Source organism: Canis lupus, chromosome 5, assembly GCF_003254725.2.
Source record: "Canis lupus dingo isolate Sandy chromosome 5, ASM325472v2, whole genome shotgun sequence".
Lineage (NCBI taxonomy): Eukaryota > Metazoa > Chordata > Mammalia > Carnivora > Canidae > Canis > Canis lupus.
The window spans coordinates 59,167,565-59,184,105 of NC_064247.1; positions in this window are offsets into that span (position 1 = coordinate 59,167,565).

A 16,541-nucleotide genomic window follows, 5' to 3' on the forward strand; every position below is an offset into this window, starting at 1 on the left:
GGGTGCATCCAGAAGGAGGTTCAAGCTCCTTCTCCTTCCCCGTGAGGCTGGGGGCTGGTCCAGGGAAGACTGGAGCAGCGGTGGCACAAACTTTTCCCTCCATGGCAGCTAGGTTTCTAGTTGGAGGCCCAGCTGGACTTCAGAAGGAGATGCAACTTCCTTTTCAAAGTAAGTGTCCCCAGAATGGTGTTTTTATTTTGGTTTCAGGTTTCCAGACAAAGGTGAAGCAGTTGCCACTGTTATATGCTGTCATAAAACTTAGGAAGAAAGGTAACTCTGAATACACCACTCTTCACTGGGAGCGGCTGCCAATGCAAAGATGTGCCTCCCCGCCCCCCCGCCCCCGTGTTTGCATCTGTGATTCTTTATTTCTTTTCACTTTGTCCCTGATGTTCTGAGCTCCCTATCCTGCTCCTGTATGCTCCACCCTGCAGCATCACAGCATGCCCCATTAGGCTCTGCTGCACCAATCAAGAAGGAGGCAAACACTTTTGGAAACTCTACCTGTGACCCAGCTGGCTCTTCTTCACATTTCTCCCCCTGCTCACCTTTGACAAGAAAGCCCAGATGTGGAAAGGACCCTCTTCTCTCAGATCTGTCCAGACCCCATGCTCTGTACTCCCTCTTCACATCTATCTGTGCATCCTAACTATCAGGATTTGAACTTGGCAGAAATGATGCAGCCAAATCTCTGGGCTTGCAGGGTTTGGGAAGTGAGTGGATGTGCCAGAGCCAGAGGCAGGGGTGAGAGGGTGCAGAGGAAGCCACATCCATCTGTGACTCAGAGGGAGTCTATACTTTAACTGTTCTGGTTCTTGCCCCTCTGCTTCATCACCTATCTAGGGGAAACCCCCTGGAGCTCTCCTTGGTGCTGGAGATGCTACGGTTGGGTCACTTGTTCTCTTTGGCTTGATAACAAGAGCTAGCTGTGTAGACATCCTGCTGATGGCTGTAGAGACAATCACCCAGAGTGTGGTCACTGAGAACACTTCCACACAAACGAATTTTGAAAAATTACAAGATCCTGAGTTTTTTATAATGACACTGAATGAACTATGGACATAGGCTAGATTTTCCTAGGAACACAAACCACCTCCAACTGGTCTCATTAGTACCAGCAGGCTTGGTGGGGCTTGTCATCACCAAAGGCAGCTGAGTCAGGAGAGCACCCAAGCATTCTGAGAATGCTTCATCCTTGCCTTATAGAAGTCTTTGTTACCTGTTGAGGTGGTTCAGTCTGTGACCTGGATTATCATGTGCCCTCCCCAGGTAGTAAGAGGCCCTCAGTATACTATATTACTTTGGGTCATGGAGAAAAAAAATGAAGTTTTATCATGAGCGGAGCTTTGTCCTTCCCATGAGAGAAGAAATGACACCACAATTTCCCAAGAATGAGACAGATACCTGATTCCCCAAACCAGACCCCAACCAAGCTCCCAGACCAGGCACTGTGTCTGAGTAATGGTGGGGGTGTGAGTGTCCCTCAGCCCAGGTCCTTATATATGATAACATTATGCAGAAAAGTAATGAGAACCATTGAAAGGGGGCTGCTCACTTTGGGATTGAATTACCACTTAAATCAAACTGACAGTGGGCAGGGGGCTTGCAGAATGAAATTAAGAAGAAGGCTGTATTTCAGTTGGGAAGCCCTGGGTGCTTTCCAGGAGAGCGGGGCTCCGCTAAATGAAAAACAACTCTGAGCTCTCATTCCATTCTCTGTGATTTATCTGAGCCGAAGAGGCTTGTTTGAATGGCTCTGAATGCTATTTTCAAAGAGCAAATGAACATCTCATTCTGGAATCAATGACACAGGAAACGGACTTGGAATGATGTGGCACTGGGAGAGAGCACAGAAGGCGGGGGTGGTGTGGGGTTTGCACCTTCTGAGGGAAGCCCCAGCTTGTCAGGCTGGAAGAGTGTGTGGAGAGAAGCTCCATGGTCACACTGGGTGAGAAGTGTGACACTGGGGCTTTTCCTCTGAATGTCAATAGGCATAGACTTGTCTCTTGTGGTTGGAGGGCAGGGGTAGTGCAAATGGCCAGGAGCCCAGGGGCAAAGGTAAACGGGCTAGGGGAATATGAGAGAGACCATCTCAACTCAGACCCAAGCTTTCCCAGTTGAGTTCCATTGATCCCAGACCTCCATGTTGGACACGTCCTACCCACCTCTTCCTGATGGTCCAACCCAGGTAGCAGATGCTGCACTTATAAATGAGAATTTTTCACTTGTCCTTCTGAAAAGGAGGCCAAAGATGATGTGTCAGTCTTTCTGACAAAGGGCTCTTTTTGACAGCTAAGCCTCTGCCAACCGCCTACGGGTGTGGCTCCCAAAGTGAGTAGCATCTTGCAATGGTTGGCAGTCACCTTCTGTGTCATATTATCACATAGAAGCAAGAAGGCACAATGTACGACAGTGGGGCAACTTGCTGAAGGTGAGGAGGGAAAGAAAGAAATGTCTTAAGGCCAGACAGTGTACAGCCCTCCAAGAACTGAACTTCTCCCTCTCCTTCATGGTGCCACCACAAGAGGGACAGAGCCCTTCCTGACCACAGATCTGGCCCTCAGCATACCACTACCACTTGCACTGCCTCATTTGCCCCTCACAACCACACTAGGAAGGAAGCATTGGCACCTCCCAGCCTTACAGATAAGGGAACTGAGACAGAGAGGTGAGTAACTCATCCATGGTCACGCACTCTGACCTGGATCCAGTGGTCCTACTTTAGCTCCTCTCTACTCACTGCCCTGCTAAGCTACCTCCTAAGAAGGCCACTCCAGAATTTCACTTGCTGGTGGAGGCTGAGAGGATCCGGCAAAGTCCTCTGGAGGAAAGGTCTTCTTTGATCAACATTCCTGGAGGACTTGTAGGTTCTGTGAAGAAGACTCATTGACAACTGCAGAGGGGAAACTGAGTCAGATAGATTCAAAATGTGAAGTCCAAGGCAGTGTGTGCTTCAGGCATGTGAACTTTACAGATGAGTGGGCCTGGGAGGTCCAACAAGAGTGAGGATGCCACACCCATTTGTCTCTCTAGATCACCTGACCAGGGTTTGCTAGTGGAACACAAGAGCTAAGACCCTACAGGGGAGGGAAGGAAAGAAGGGACTGTGGGTAAATTATTTTCCTTTCTTCCCCCAGTGTGTCTCTGGAGAAGCCCTGCCTGATCAAGCAACTCACTATGTGTTTTGGGGAAGCTGTGGCAGCATGGTAGCTCACCAGCATCTTACATTCATTTCCCTTCTACGTCACCTCCCTTCCCCTCCACAACTGTTGCACTTATGGAATCCAACCCCTCCAATAGAGCATCCTCCTCAGGCTGGTTTCTAGGGAATCTAAATGAAGACAGAGCTGGGTCTTGGAAAAGTATGGCTTCCATGTGTAGGGGGTGGGTGGGAAGGTATCCCAGCTTGGTGGCAGCATCAGGGAAACTGAGGGAGACGAGTCTGCTGCAGAGGTTTGTCCAGGATATGATTTCAACAAGGTTATGGAAGTGGATCCAGGCCTTTAAGGATGAGTTAGACATCCCCACTTCATTCTGTGGACTAGTGGGACACATTCAGTTGCCACTTACTGGGTCACCTGGATAGAGTTCACATTCAGATCAAATAGCTCTGGTTTTGGAAGGTACTCCAGGTATGCCAATGTACCCCAGGGGGGCAGAATCATTTCTTCAGGTGATGAGGACCCACTGGTACTTTGAGCAAAGGGCTTACATGGACAGAGCAGAGATTGGGGGACAAAGATGTAGGCATTGGGGTAGGAGGGCAATAAGACACAGCCCAGCAGTCCGAGGGAAGATATGACAGCCATCAGCCAAGGGAAAAGGCCATCCAAGGCAGAGCCATGGCCCCGGAAAAGCGTCTGTGGGAGGAACAGAACACGGAGCTGTCTCCATGGCCATCTGGGGTGCTTGCCAGGAAGCTGGCTGTACGTGCTGGAAATGTCCATACACAAGGCTGCTTCAGGCACACTTCCCAAAGGTGGTGGGGCTGGGTTTGCATGGAAGTGAACAGACACTAGGGATCCAACCAGGCCCAGAGAACCCCATGGTCCCAGACTGCCCACCTCTCACCCACCACCCACTGGGATTTCTGTCTCTGCCTGGCAGGGGGCTGACCACAGAGAAGGAAGGGACACATGCTGGTGAGAGAAGAAGGGTTTGGGTGTGTTCAAGTGAACAGAGAGGGGGGGCTGGAGCAGAGTGTGGGGGCTACCCAGTGCTCAGGAAGACAAGGGAGTCACCAAGGCTCCATCGCTGGGGAGCCCTATTCATGCCACAGGCCATCTGCATTCCTCAGAAATGGCTCTGCAACCACCCCTCTCTCCATCCCTCCTGAGTCATTCTGATCACGCTGCTCTGCCCTTCACCCATCCGTCACTGGCATGCCCACTCTTTTGCCTCTTCTGCCCATCACAAAGCTGGCCTTAAATAATTTCTGCACAAAAATCTCCAGTGGCTCCAAATACCTTCACAGAGCCTTCAAATCCATTCATTTCCTGTCTTTGTGTTAGTCCTGGGAAACAGCTGGGGTTTTGTTTCATCTGCTCACCCAGGGAATGAACACCCTTGAATTCACTTTTTGCCTAGAAAAGAGCAGTCCTTTGGAAATTGACAACCAGGAGAAGTTACATTTTATTCAATGAAAAAAGATAAAGCCTAATTATTTTAGGGGTATTTCCTACCTTCTCCTTGATGGTGGCTTCTTACTTCTCAGGTACAACCAGATTCTCTGGATCTACTTTAATTATGGTTAGACCTGTGGTTTTCTCCCAAAGCTGCTCTTCTGTCATCTGTGCTAGTCGGAGGGCCAACCAGGGAGAAACTCACCATCAGAAAAGGATTTCTTCCTTCCCCTTTTGTTAAGGTTTGGGCTCTGGCTGGTGATGGGTGTAAGACTATCAAACGTCACTAAAAGCGTACAAATCAGGCATTGAGAGGCCCTGTGCTGGGTGCCTGGGAAGGGGAGCTTCTGTCTGCACTCTTTCCTGGCTGTGTTCCAGAAGCATAGGCATGAACTCTGCAGCTCCCTGTCTGCAGCCAGAGATACTGGGCTGAACATGGAAGGAGTCAGAAGGAGAATCTGCCCAAGCAAGACCTTACAACATCAACTTCTGAAAATATGGCGGGCCAATGGCCAAATCAGAGTCATATCTTTTACTGCTGTAGCCCTTCTGCTGGCATCTCATAAATCCCCCTGTTTACTCTTCAGATAAGGTGGGTTTTTTCTTGTTTCTGACACTGGGGTAAGATAACCCCACACAGAAGAATCAAATGGAGGAGTCTCCATAGCCTGGATGCTTCTTGCCAGTAGGAAGCTGCTGTCATTCCTCAAAAGGCACCAGATTGGACAGACTGCTCCCTACCTTCCTAGTCTCTCTTCCCCCTTCCCTACTCATCCTATGAGTAGGGAACAGTGTATAGTACTGACTCAGCAGTACTCAAGGAAGTGATAGCAGCAGCAGGTGGCATCTGCTGAGAATTTACCTAATGCACACCTAACCAGAGTCTTCCCTGACTCTGGCCTGAATGAGCAGTACAAGATTATGTCAGTGGTCTGGTTCCCTATTACATAACAAGCCACCTCAAACCTAGTGACTTAAAACAAAAATGTTCTTTTTTTTTTTAAATAATCTCTAATACTTCTGGGTATTGACTGGGCTCAACTGCATGGTTGTCCCTCAAGGCCTCTTATCTGATTATAGTCAGATGGTGAGTGGACCTGGAATCCCCAATAATCTTCATTCATGTGTCTGGAGCTGATTTGGGGAGCCCTTAACAGCTGAGGCTCCTCAGGCATCTCTCTTTATCTCTATGTCGTCCATCTGTAAGCTTCAGTTTCCTCATCTCTAAAATGGTACTAATAATATGAACCATATTTGCAGGATTGTTGTGAAGTTCAAACAAGCGGGTAAATACTTGAGAAATATCAGCTGATATAGTGATAATCATTGTCATTAGCAGGAAGATTTGGAGGCTACAGGAAGTCTTTGGACACTTGATAGCTGTTATTGGAGTATAAGACAACTCTTGCCTACACAGATTCAGAAGGAATATTGAGATCAAAGGATGCAAGATATATAGAAGAAGATTCTGGTGCAATTTGGAATAATAAAATGGTCTGGAAATGGAACTGGCTGCTACGACAAAGATTAAATTCCCATTGTAAGTAGGTTCAACATAGTTTATCTGATTATTTACTAGGAAGTGGCAAAAGGACACCTGTACTTAATGGAAGATTAAGTAAGTTACTTCTAGGTCTTTCTGTAAGTATCTAAGTCTGTTTTTAATTCATTGATGGAATGGAGAATCTACAGTGTAAATATCACTCTTGTTTATCTGATCATTCATTTATTCAGCAAATATGTACTGAGCATCCTGCCGTGCTAAATCCTGTGCCAAGCACTGATGAAAGGATGGTGATTGTTGCAGCACCAGGAATACATGGGACACATGAGCATCAACCCAGGATTTAATGAAGGATGTAGACAATTGTGAAACTGAGAAATAGGATAGTTGATCCTCAGTGGAAAAAAACCAAGGAGAGGACACCAAACCTCATCTGTGGAAGAGGAAGAGAAGAGAAGCTTTCTGAAAGAAGGAATATCTGATTTGAGACCTGAAGGATGAGTAGATGTTTGGAAATAAAGTAAGGCTTGTGGGGAGTAAAGAAGAGTAGTCTAAGAAGAGGGAACAGTATGTGGGAAGATGAGAGAACATGGTGGAGGGGATTAATATGGCCCTCCCAGTACCCAGGACACAGGATATGGGGGGGACTGGACATGTTTGAAGAGCACTGCTGACCACTATGAGGTATTCTTTGCCTCTGATGTACATATTATCACCCAGCCTCCCCCACAGTCTTATTTAGAAAGCTATTATTGGATGGATGAGAGCCTGTTCCAATAAGGATGCAGTAGAAACAAAGAGAAAAAAGTAGATTTAAAAGACCTTTGAGGAAGAATTGGCATGACTTGAAACTAGAATTGATTTTAAAGAGATGGACAATTAAGTTAATGTTTAAAGATGACCAAGATTTTGAGTTTAGTAGACAAAAGGAAACTAGAAGGAATAGCAGATGGGAAGGGAAAGATAATTCATTTGGAACACGTGACTCAGAGATAATGGCAGGGCAGGAGATGTCTTCTAGGTAATTAGGGATGAGAAGCCAGACATTTAGTGAAAGGTTGGGCTGGATTTACTGACTCTAGAATCAGAAGGAAGATACATCTCTGCTTCCATCAATCCAGAGTAAACAGTACCAGGCTTGTACTCCTGTAAGAAGAAACTAGAAAACTGGATGAAATGTATGAAACATTGGAGGACCAGCAGTATAGGCCTGTGATCTGTGAAAGAAGAAAAGTGAGGTGATTGTTTTCTCCCCAGAGGTACTTCCCATAGTGTAGGAACCAAGCAGACAGCAGGCTCACTGAGGTGAGGACAGAGAAGTTGGAATTGGAAGGAGCTCAGAACTAGAGAGAAGAGAGAGGGGTTGAAACAAAGAGCTCAAGAAATCTACCTAGAGGTTCTCAGGAGTGCATTGCTAAATACTAAGCAGCATAGGGTAATATTCTGTAAGGCTTCTAAAGAACTACCAAGACACTGCAAAGCAAACATTTTCTGAAATCCACACAGTATTCCTGGAATCGTGAACTCTGATCAGCCAGAGTGGAATTGCATAACATCTATGACACTCCAGAGAGACTCCAGGGTTACATCTCATTAGTAAGACTAAATCACCTGGACTAAAAGCTACTCCAGGCTGTTCTAAAAGAAATTAAAAACAAGTCCCAAAAGGATCACATTTTTTTAAATCCACAAATAACTAACTGCACCCAGAACAAAACTCAGTGTATTATAAAGGGTAACAAAATGCAGACATTCAACAATGTAATAGTCAAGATGTCTAGCATCCAATAAAAAATTACTATATATGTGCAGAAGCAGGATAATGTAACCAATTACAGGGAGGAAACATATAACAGAAACAGATTCAGAAGTCACAGAGATGATGGCATTATCAACCAGTCTTTAAAATAGTAATTGCAAATATGTTCAAGGTATGACAGGGAAATATGAAAATAATGAAAAAGTAAAAGATATAAAAAGTAGCAAATGGAACTTCTTGAAGCTGAAAAATAAAATACCTGAAATTAAAAAAAAATTTCTCTGGATCAGCTGAGCATCAGATTAAATGCTTAAGAAAAAAGAAACAGTGAACTGGAAGAAACGGAAGCAGAAATTATCCAATTGAAACCAGAGAAGAGATAAGGCTGAAAAGAACTCCAAAGACTTTAGTGATCTGGTGAGCAAAAATCCAAGCCGTGTAACATGTATATGATCAGAGTCCCAGAAGGGGATGAAAAAGGGTCAGAAAAATATTTGAAGCAGTAATGGCTGAAATTTTCCTAATATGATACAAATACAGCCCACAAGTCTAAGCAGCCTAACAAACCCTAACAGGATTAACATAAAGAAAACCACATGATGGCACATTGTCACCCAGTTCCTGAAAACCAGTGGCAGAGAAAATCTTAAAAATACTCAAAGTATGGAAAGCTACGTCCCATACAAGGAAACAAAGTGAAGACTTACCACAGATGTTTCATCGAAAACAACACATGACAGGAGACATTGGGATAATATATTTAAAAAGGGAACTAGACACTTTTAGAGACAACAGAAGCTGCAGAATGTGTGGCCAGGAGGTTCATACTAGAAATGTTCAAGGTTTTTGGGCTGAAAGAAAATGATAACAGGGAGACTCAGATCTACTCCAGAAATGGTAAATATGTGGGTAAATTTAAAATAAGCTCTTTTTATCTTGCCTTAAAAAAATACTTTACTGTTTCAATTGGAGGAAAAAAACCCTGTAGTGTTCTGTGGAGTTTAAAAAAATAGAGAAGCAAAACATCCTACAGAGGGATCCCTGGGTGGCTCAGTGGTTTAGTGCCTACCTTCGGCTCAAGGGGTGATTCTGGAGTCCTGGGATCGAGTCCCACATTGGGCTTCCTGCATGGAGCCTGCTTTTCCCTCTGCCTGTGTCTGCCTCTCTCTGTGTGTCTCTCATAAATAAATAAATAAAATCTTTAAAAAAATCCTACAAACTAGTATCTTTCATTAACGTATGTGCAAAAAATCTTTAATTTCAAGAAATCAAATCCAGGCACATTAAAGAGGATGATATCACCTGGTGCTCATCCCAGGAAAGTGAGTTTGGCTTAGTATTCAAAAACTCAACAGATATTTCATTATATTGACAGTAAAAAAAAAAAAGAATATCTGATCCTTTTGGTGGATTAGTAAAAATCTTTTGACAAAATTTACCACTCTTAATCGTAAAAACTCTTAGTAAAGTAGAGATAGAAGGAAACACTCTCAACCGATAAAGGGACTTCCAAGAAAATCCTAACCAACCAAAGTGTATTGTTAACATGAAAGCCTGAACATTTACAGGAATGTAGGAATCACATCCATTCTCACCATTTCTAGTCACTGTTTTACTGGAGGTAAAACACTATCATAAAACACGGGCAGAAAAATAAGAGGCATACAAATTGGACAAGAGTAGTTAAACTGTTTTTATTTGCAGATAATATGATCATGTGTGTAGAATATCCTAAGGAATCTAGAATAGATTTCCTAGAACAGATAACCAAATTTGCCAAGTTCTCTAGAAACAAAATCAATATGCAAAATTCACTTTGGCCCTATTATCACAAAAAAAGGGAAAATAAAATTCTAAACAATAGCATTACAAAAGCAAAATATTTAAGGATATAGATTTATTTACTATAGTTATATATATATATCTAGCATAGTATATATATGTATACTATATATGTATATATACACGTGTTGTATGTGTTTATATATATGTATATGATATAAATATTTGGGAACATATGCATGTTTGTATACTTATATACAAGAACTGTCCACTGACAAACTACCAGACATTGATGAAAGAAATAACAACCTATGTGACTGAAGAGGAATATCTTGTCCAAATATCGAAAGACTCCATGTTAACATGTTAATTCTTCCCTGATCCATCTATAGATTCAGTGGAATTCTAATCAAAATTCAAGCAGACTTTTTTTTTTTTAATTGACAAACTGATCCTAACTTTATCTGGAAACTTTTAAAAACCTAGAAGAGGCAAAATGACTTTGAAAAAAAAATATCTTAGTCTGTTGGTGCTACTCTAACAAAATGCCATAAATTGTGTCTCTTAAATAACATGTATTTCTCACAGTTCTGGGGACTGATGAGTTCAAGATCACATGGTGGGGGGGGACACTCTGGTGAAGGGCAGTAACCCTAACTATCCCCCGGGCTCCATTTTCATGACCTCACCTAAAAGTAGTGATCTCCCAAAGGCCACACCCCTGAATACCATCATCACATTGGGGATTAGGGTTCCAACATATGAATTTGGGGGACAGGACGCATGCATGAATCCATACAAATAGCAAAGTGGGAGCCTTACCACTTCTTGATTTCAGTACTTACTATAAAACCATGGTAATCACGATAGCGTGGTACAGCCATATGGACAGACATATAAATCAACGGAACAGAATAGAGATTCAAGAAATAGGATCACACTTATATGGCCAATTAACTTTCAATAAAGGTGTCAAGATAATTTAGTGGAGAAATGGTAGTCTTTTCATAAACAGTGCTGGAGCAACTGAACACCCATATGCAGAAAAAAATTAGCTTTGATTCTCACTTTACAACACATTCAAAAATTAATATGAAGTGGACCACAGAATTAAAAGTGACAGCTAAAAGTATAAACTTTAGTAATAAAATAAGGAATAAATAAATATTCATGGCCTTGAGGTAGGCAAAGTTCTCATAGGACACAGAGGGACCAAAGCAGAAAAGAAATAATTATAAGTTGGACTTAATTCAATATTTAACTTTTGCTTTTCAAAAAAAAAAAAAGCACTGTTAAACAAAGTTAACTCACAGACTGAGAGAGAATGTCTACAATATATATTAGGAAGGATCTAATAAAAGGAGATAATTTGATTTTTAAAAATGGTCAAGATGTTTGAACAGATAGATGAGCAGCTGATGAACACATGAAAAGCCCTCAGCCTCCTTGTCATCAGAAGACGCAAATTAAAATTGGTAAAAAAAGGTACAACTTTATACCTCTGGGACGACTAAATTCATGCTGAAGATACCAAGTGAGCAATGGGAATGCTCACGTACTGCGGGAGGTACCCAAATGCTGAGGAAAAGAGTTGGACAGCTTCTCAGGAAGATCAGCATATACTTTAGAGAGATCCTAGCACTGCACTCTTAGCCAATTACCCAAGGGCGATAAAAACATGTCCACACAGAGATAGTCACACATGTTCATAGCAGCTTTATTCATAATAGTGTCCAGTGGAAGAGACCCAGCTGTCTATCAACATGTGACAGGGCTATGACATCATGGTGTCTCCACACTAAGGAAAGCTCCAGTGTTGCAAAGGATGCAAGTGCTGATAGACAATGATGTGGGTGAGCAAAATAAGGAAAACAAGACACACTTACTATGATGATTCCATGTATGTGGAATTGTAGAATAGGCACCAATAAACACAAAGCAGATCAGAGTTTGTCTGGTGCAAGGTCCTGGGTGGGGGTGGGGGGTTTACTGCAAGGTAGCCTGAGGCAACTTTTCACAGTATTAAATAATTCTTCTTCTTCTTCTTCTTCTTCTTCTTCTTCTTCTTCTTCTTCTTCTTCTTCTTCTTCTTCTTCTTCTTCTTCAGTGGTTACACATGTCTACACATTTGTCAAAACTCATCAAAGTCTGCACTTAAAATGGGTGTTTTTAATTGTTTGTAAATTAACCTCAGTAATACTGCTTTTCAAAAATGTGCAGGATATTCCAGGGACAAGTAGCTGGGTGTCAGAGACTAGTGAACCAGCCAGCACACAGCAACCCATGGGGCACCTGCAGCCGGGTTAGCATTCTGGTGTCAAAATATTGACAAAAAGACTCTCCAAAGCTGTTGAGAAGGTGGGTGAGGCCAGGACATACAGATCTTCAAGTGGCAGGTAAGAGATCGTTTCCTGTATGGTGTGCTGATGAAGGGTTTTATGCAGGGACTGACACAGGGAGACTTGCTTTTCATGCTCACATCTGGCACTCGTGTGGATGGTAAATTGTAAGAGGCCGTACAGAAGACCAGGATCTGAAGTCAAATATGAAAATGCATGTTGAATGAGAAGTAGGTGGCTTTGGAAATTGATTTGCTGAGGGGTGAGGGAGAGGCAATACTTAAAAAAATCTACAAGTAAAAAATATTTTAAAAGGTAGATAGCTCATAAAAAAAAAAATAGGGGGATCCCTGGGTGGCGTAGCGGTTTGGCGCCTGCCTTTGGCCCAGGGCATGATCCTGGAGACCCGGGATCGAATCCCACGTCGGGCTCCCGGTGCATGGAGCCTGCTTCTCCCTCTGCCTGTGTCTCTGCCTCTCTCTCTCTCTGTGACTATCATAAATAAATAAAAAAATAATAAAAAAAAAAATTAAAAAAAAAAAATAGGGCAGGTTGCCTGGATGGCTCAGTCGGTTGGACATCTGCCTTCAGCTCAGGTCATGATCCTGGAGTCTCAGGATTGAGCCCAGGGTAGGACTCCCTGCTCAGTGGGGAGTCTGCTTCTCCCTTTCCCTCTGCCCCTCTCTCTGCTTTTACTTACTCTCTCACTCACTCTTTCAAATAAATAAATAAAAAATATATTTTTTAAAAAAGCAAACATCTTGAACAGATACTTTACAAAGAAGGATCTATAAATGGCCAATAAACACAAGAAAAAGTGCACAAAATCATTAATCATCAGAGAAATGCGAAAGGAATCCCAAAACATACCCCTCTGCGCTTACGTGTTTGGCAAAAATTTGACATTATCTATTCTTCGCTGAGGATGTAGAACAGAAACACACATTAATTGTTGCAGCTACTTTCTAACACGGTGAGCATTATCTACTGAAATTGAACATACACATTCTCCATGACCTACTGATTTCACACTCGCAGGCATACAGCCTGGTGCATAAATGCACCTGGTCATGTGTACAAGATCGTCCATAGCAACCCTGATTACAATAGCCCTCAACTGGAAACAAGCCAGACAAACAAGCCATGAGCCGTAGAACAGACACATGAAGGGTGGTATATTCTTACAATGAAATGCTTAAGCAGCAATAAAAAGGAACGAAAGGACATCGATATGCATGGATGAATCTCACAAATGGAATGTTGACTGAAAGAAGCCAGACACGGAATACACATGGCATGATTCAGTCTATACTGCGTTCCCAGCAGGTATGGTGCTCAGGCATGTGCATCTAGCCGGCTATACTGTAGCAACAGCAACAACCAAAGCAAGAAGTAGTCATCCTAGAAGTCAACATAAGGAGTGCTCTGTGGACGGAAGACTTGCCATCTTCCTGGGCCAATATTCCATGTCTTGATTTGGGTGGTGGTTACTTGGATGTATGCTTTACCACTGTTTCTGGATCTGAGCAGTGATGTTTTATATGCACTTTTATGTATATTACACCTCAAGACTTAAAAGTTTTGAAAGATCAGCAGAATATGGGGCAGTCACTGAAAACTTCAGACACACAAGGCCACGATGCACTGCTGCACAGGCTGTGCACCCTACAACACCCGTAGGAGCCACTCACATAGACATCAGTATTGCCAAAACGGAGTCAAGTGAGGCGACCTGAGGAGGTCTTAGTAGATGCTTCAGGGAGAGAGTTGAGAAGCCAGGAGGAGACATCCAGCCCCTCAAGAAGCCATGCCCAAAGAACCTCCCCTGCTCTCAATGCTCCCTTCTGCATCTCCTGCCATGGTCTCTGCTCCGGTCCAGTAGCCCAGATGGCTGGCCACTGGCTACCGAGAGCCCTGGGAGGTTTCTGATGTGAACCCCCACTTGCAAGGGAGCTGTTCTTACTGCATCCATGAGATGCAGGAGAGAGTATAGCCTCCTGTCTCCCCACCCAAATCCACCCAACAGTCACCCAAATCAGAGCGGCACAGGTCAGAGCCCCAGGCCCTTCCAGGGAAGAAGCAAAGGATTTTCTGTGAGAGTGAGGGGGCCATCAAAGTGACCAAAGGCGTGGCTGCAGCCTCTCCTGCAAATGGGGACTTGCCGTCGCCTTGTGCACACACAAGGCAGGGTCCTTTTGTGTCAATTCGTTTCACGGGGGACATGACCAGAAGCTCAGAGATGAGATGTCACCTCCTCAGGGTCCAGGGTTTAACGTCAGGCGGTGCCCCCAGGGGCCTTCCCATTTCTTATTCTAATTCTGTGGATTAAGTCAGGTTAAGGATTCCAGACCCAGAGAAATGTTCCTCTGCTAACATATTAGCATGATAATAGGGATTCAGCGTCTGACGGAGAAACTCCGGCTCCTGGGAAAGTCAGTGAAGCAGCACTTCCCTCAGGGCTTCAGGACTGGGCAAATTTGAGAGAAGCCACAGCCCCGCCCCACAGAAGGTGATGCCGGCCCAGCACTGTGCACATACCCTAAGGGGATTCACAGAGGCTCTCTACCCCCAGCAACCCATCCGAGGCCCAGGCCCATACCTGCCTGGAGGGCTAGCGTTGGTCCTTGAGTCCCTGGGAATGTGGCTCTGGAGGCAGAGGGCACCCCGCCATTTGGAGAGGGGGGCGTGGAGGAAGAGACACAGACAGACAGACAGACAGACAGACGAAAGGAGAATTTCTCTTCTGTAATTTATGAATAGCGACACCAGGAAGTGCTCACGATTAGGGAGCACTCACAGTGGGTCAGGAGCTGCAAGGTCTGAGAGGAACAGCTCCTTTGCAAGTGGGGGTTCACATCAGAAACCTCCCAGGGCTCTCAGTAGCCGTCCTGGGCTACTGGACCGGAGCAGAGACCCTGGCATGAGATGCAGAGACCTTGGGTCAGAAATGGGCCTCGGCCTCGGCCACGGTGCTCCTGGTCTCTGTGGGCTGGAGGCCAGCTGGCTTATTATGAAAACAGGGCAAAGAACACAAAAACTCCAACAACAACAGAACCCACCCATCATTAGCCATTTTCCAAACCTAATGATTGTAATTAAGGCAGAGAGGAATGTCTGGGATATTTTAAGCCACAGTCAACATATCATTTTGAGAAAAGGAGAGCAGGACCGGGAAGCTGCTGGTAGCAGCCCCAATATGATGTAGCAATCCCTTTCGTAAATAACCACCGGGACCTCTGGTTCCCAGCACCCGTTTCACTTCACTCAGACCCAAGACGAGTTGCCAGCATGGTGTGGAGCCAGGGTGCCATGTAGGGTACCCAGGTGATGCCCAGGAAGACCCAGGGCTTCAGCCCCCTGCAGGCTAGCATCCCCTCACGCGGACTCCATGGAGACTTGGACATGCCTGGATGGATCTGCAAATTCCCACTATGCACTTGGTTTGCACTCACTACTCCCCCCAACCCCACAGACACGCTCAACAAGTTTTGTGCAAATGCACAAGGAGGCCCCCATCGGCATACCCGGCTCATCATGAGCACTGTATGCAGCCGGTACCCCCAAGGCTTTTAACCGGCATCTGGCCTCCTGCAGGCTGCCCGAAGGTGAAGGTGTGCTCAGGCACTAATTCATGAGCCCTGGGAGCCCAGGTAACAGAGGCTCCTCCTAGACCTTGGAGCCAAGAGTCCTGTGCCTCTATGCCTCTTTCTGCTTCTGTATCTCCTGTTAGAACACTGGTCTCTCTCCTTTGGGGACTCTCTGAAGGGGCTGCTGCCAGTCAGGAGCAGGTAATATCCTCCTGACACCTACTGGGCAGAGACGTCAATGCAGCGACATGTTGACATGTTGATGGGTTGGGATTGTCTCCTGTTTGTTCCTGGTAATAATGGTGTTAGTGGAAGTGTAATTGCTGGGGGCTTGCACAGGTGTGGACCCCGTGAGCCCATGAGGATGTGTAGAGGGCGTTGTGGGGTATGTGAGGGAGTGGGGAGTGTGCACACACAAGGCAGGGGCAAGTCCGTGTGCAGCTGCCATTGCAGGAACTTGGGTGTGTAGGAGTGTGTGCACACACTTGTGTGGGGGAGTGTGGCAGAGACTTCTGTTGGTCATGTGTCCATGAGCATGTGGTTGGGGCCGCTGAGGACCTGCCTGTCACTGAGTGGACAGTGGATTTGAAAGAGTGGCATCAGTGGGGGGCGTCTGTGTGTACCTGGCGCATGTGAAGACGTAGGCTTGTGCACGGTGTGTCGGATGGACGTTGCTACTGGTCAGGTTTAGGGGTGTGTGAGAGGGTCTCTGCGTTCCCACCCGGAGGCTCTTACTCCTCAGTGGTGAGCTTTCTCTTCTTACCTGCCTCCAGCAGAGGAGGGACCTGTGACTTTATTTAATGTATGAGAGAGGTGGTTTCTTAGGCATTTTCATATTCTCACCTGAAGAGGGAAGCACGTGTCTCAGTGTCTCACTTACAGACACACGTGTGCAGTCACACATGCCCCGCACAGCCTCAGGCACACAGAACACAAGACAATGAGAAG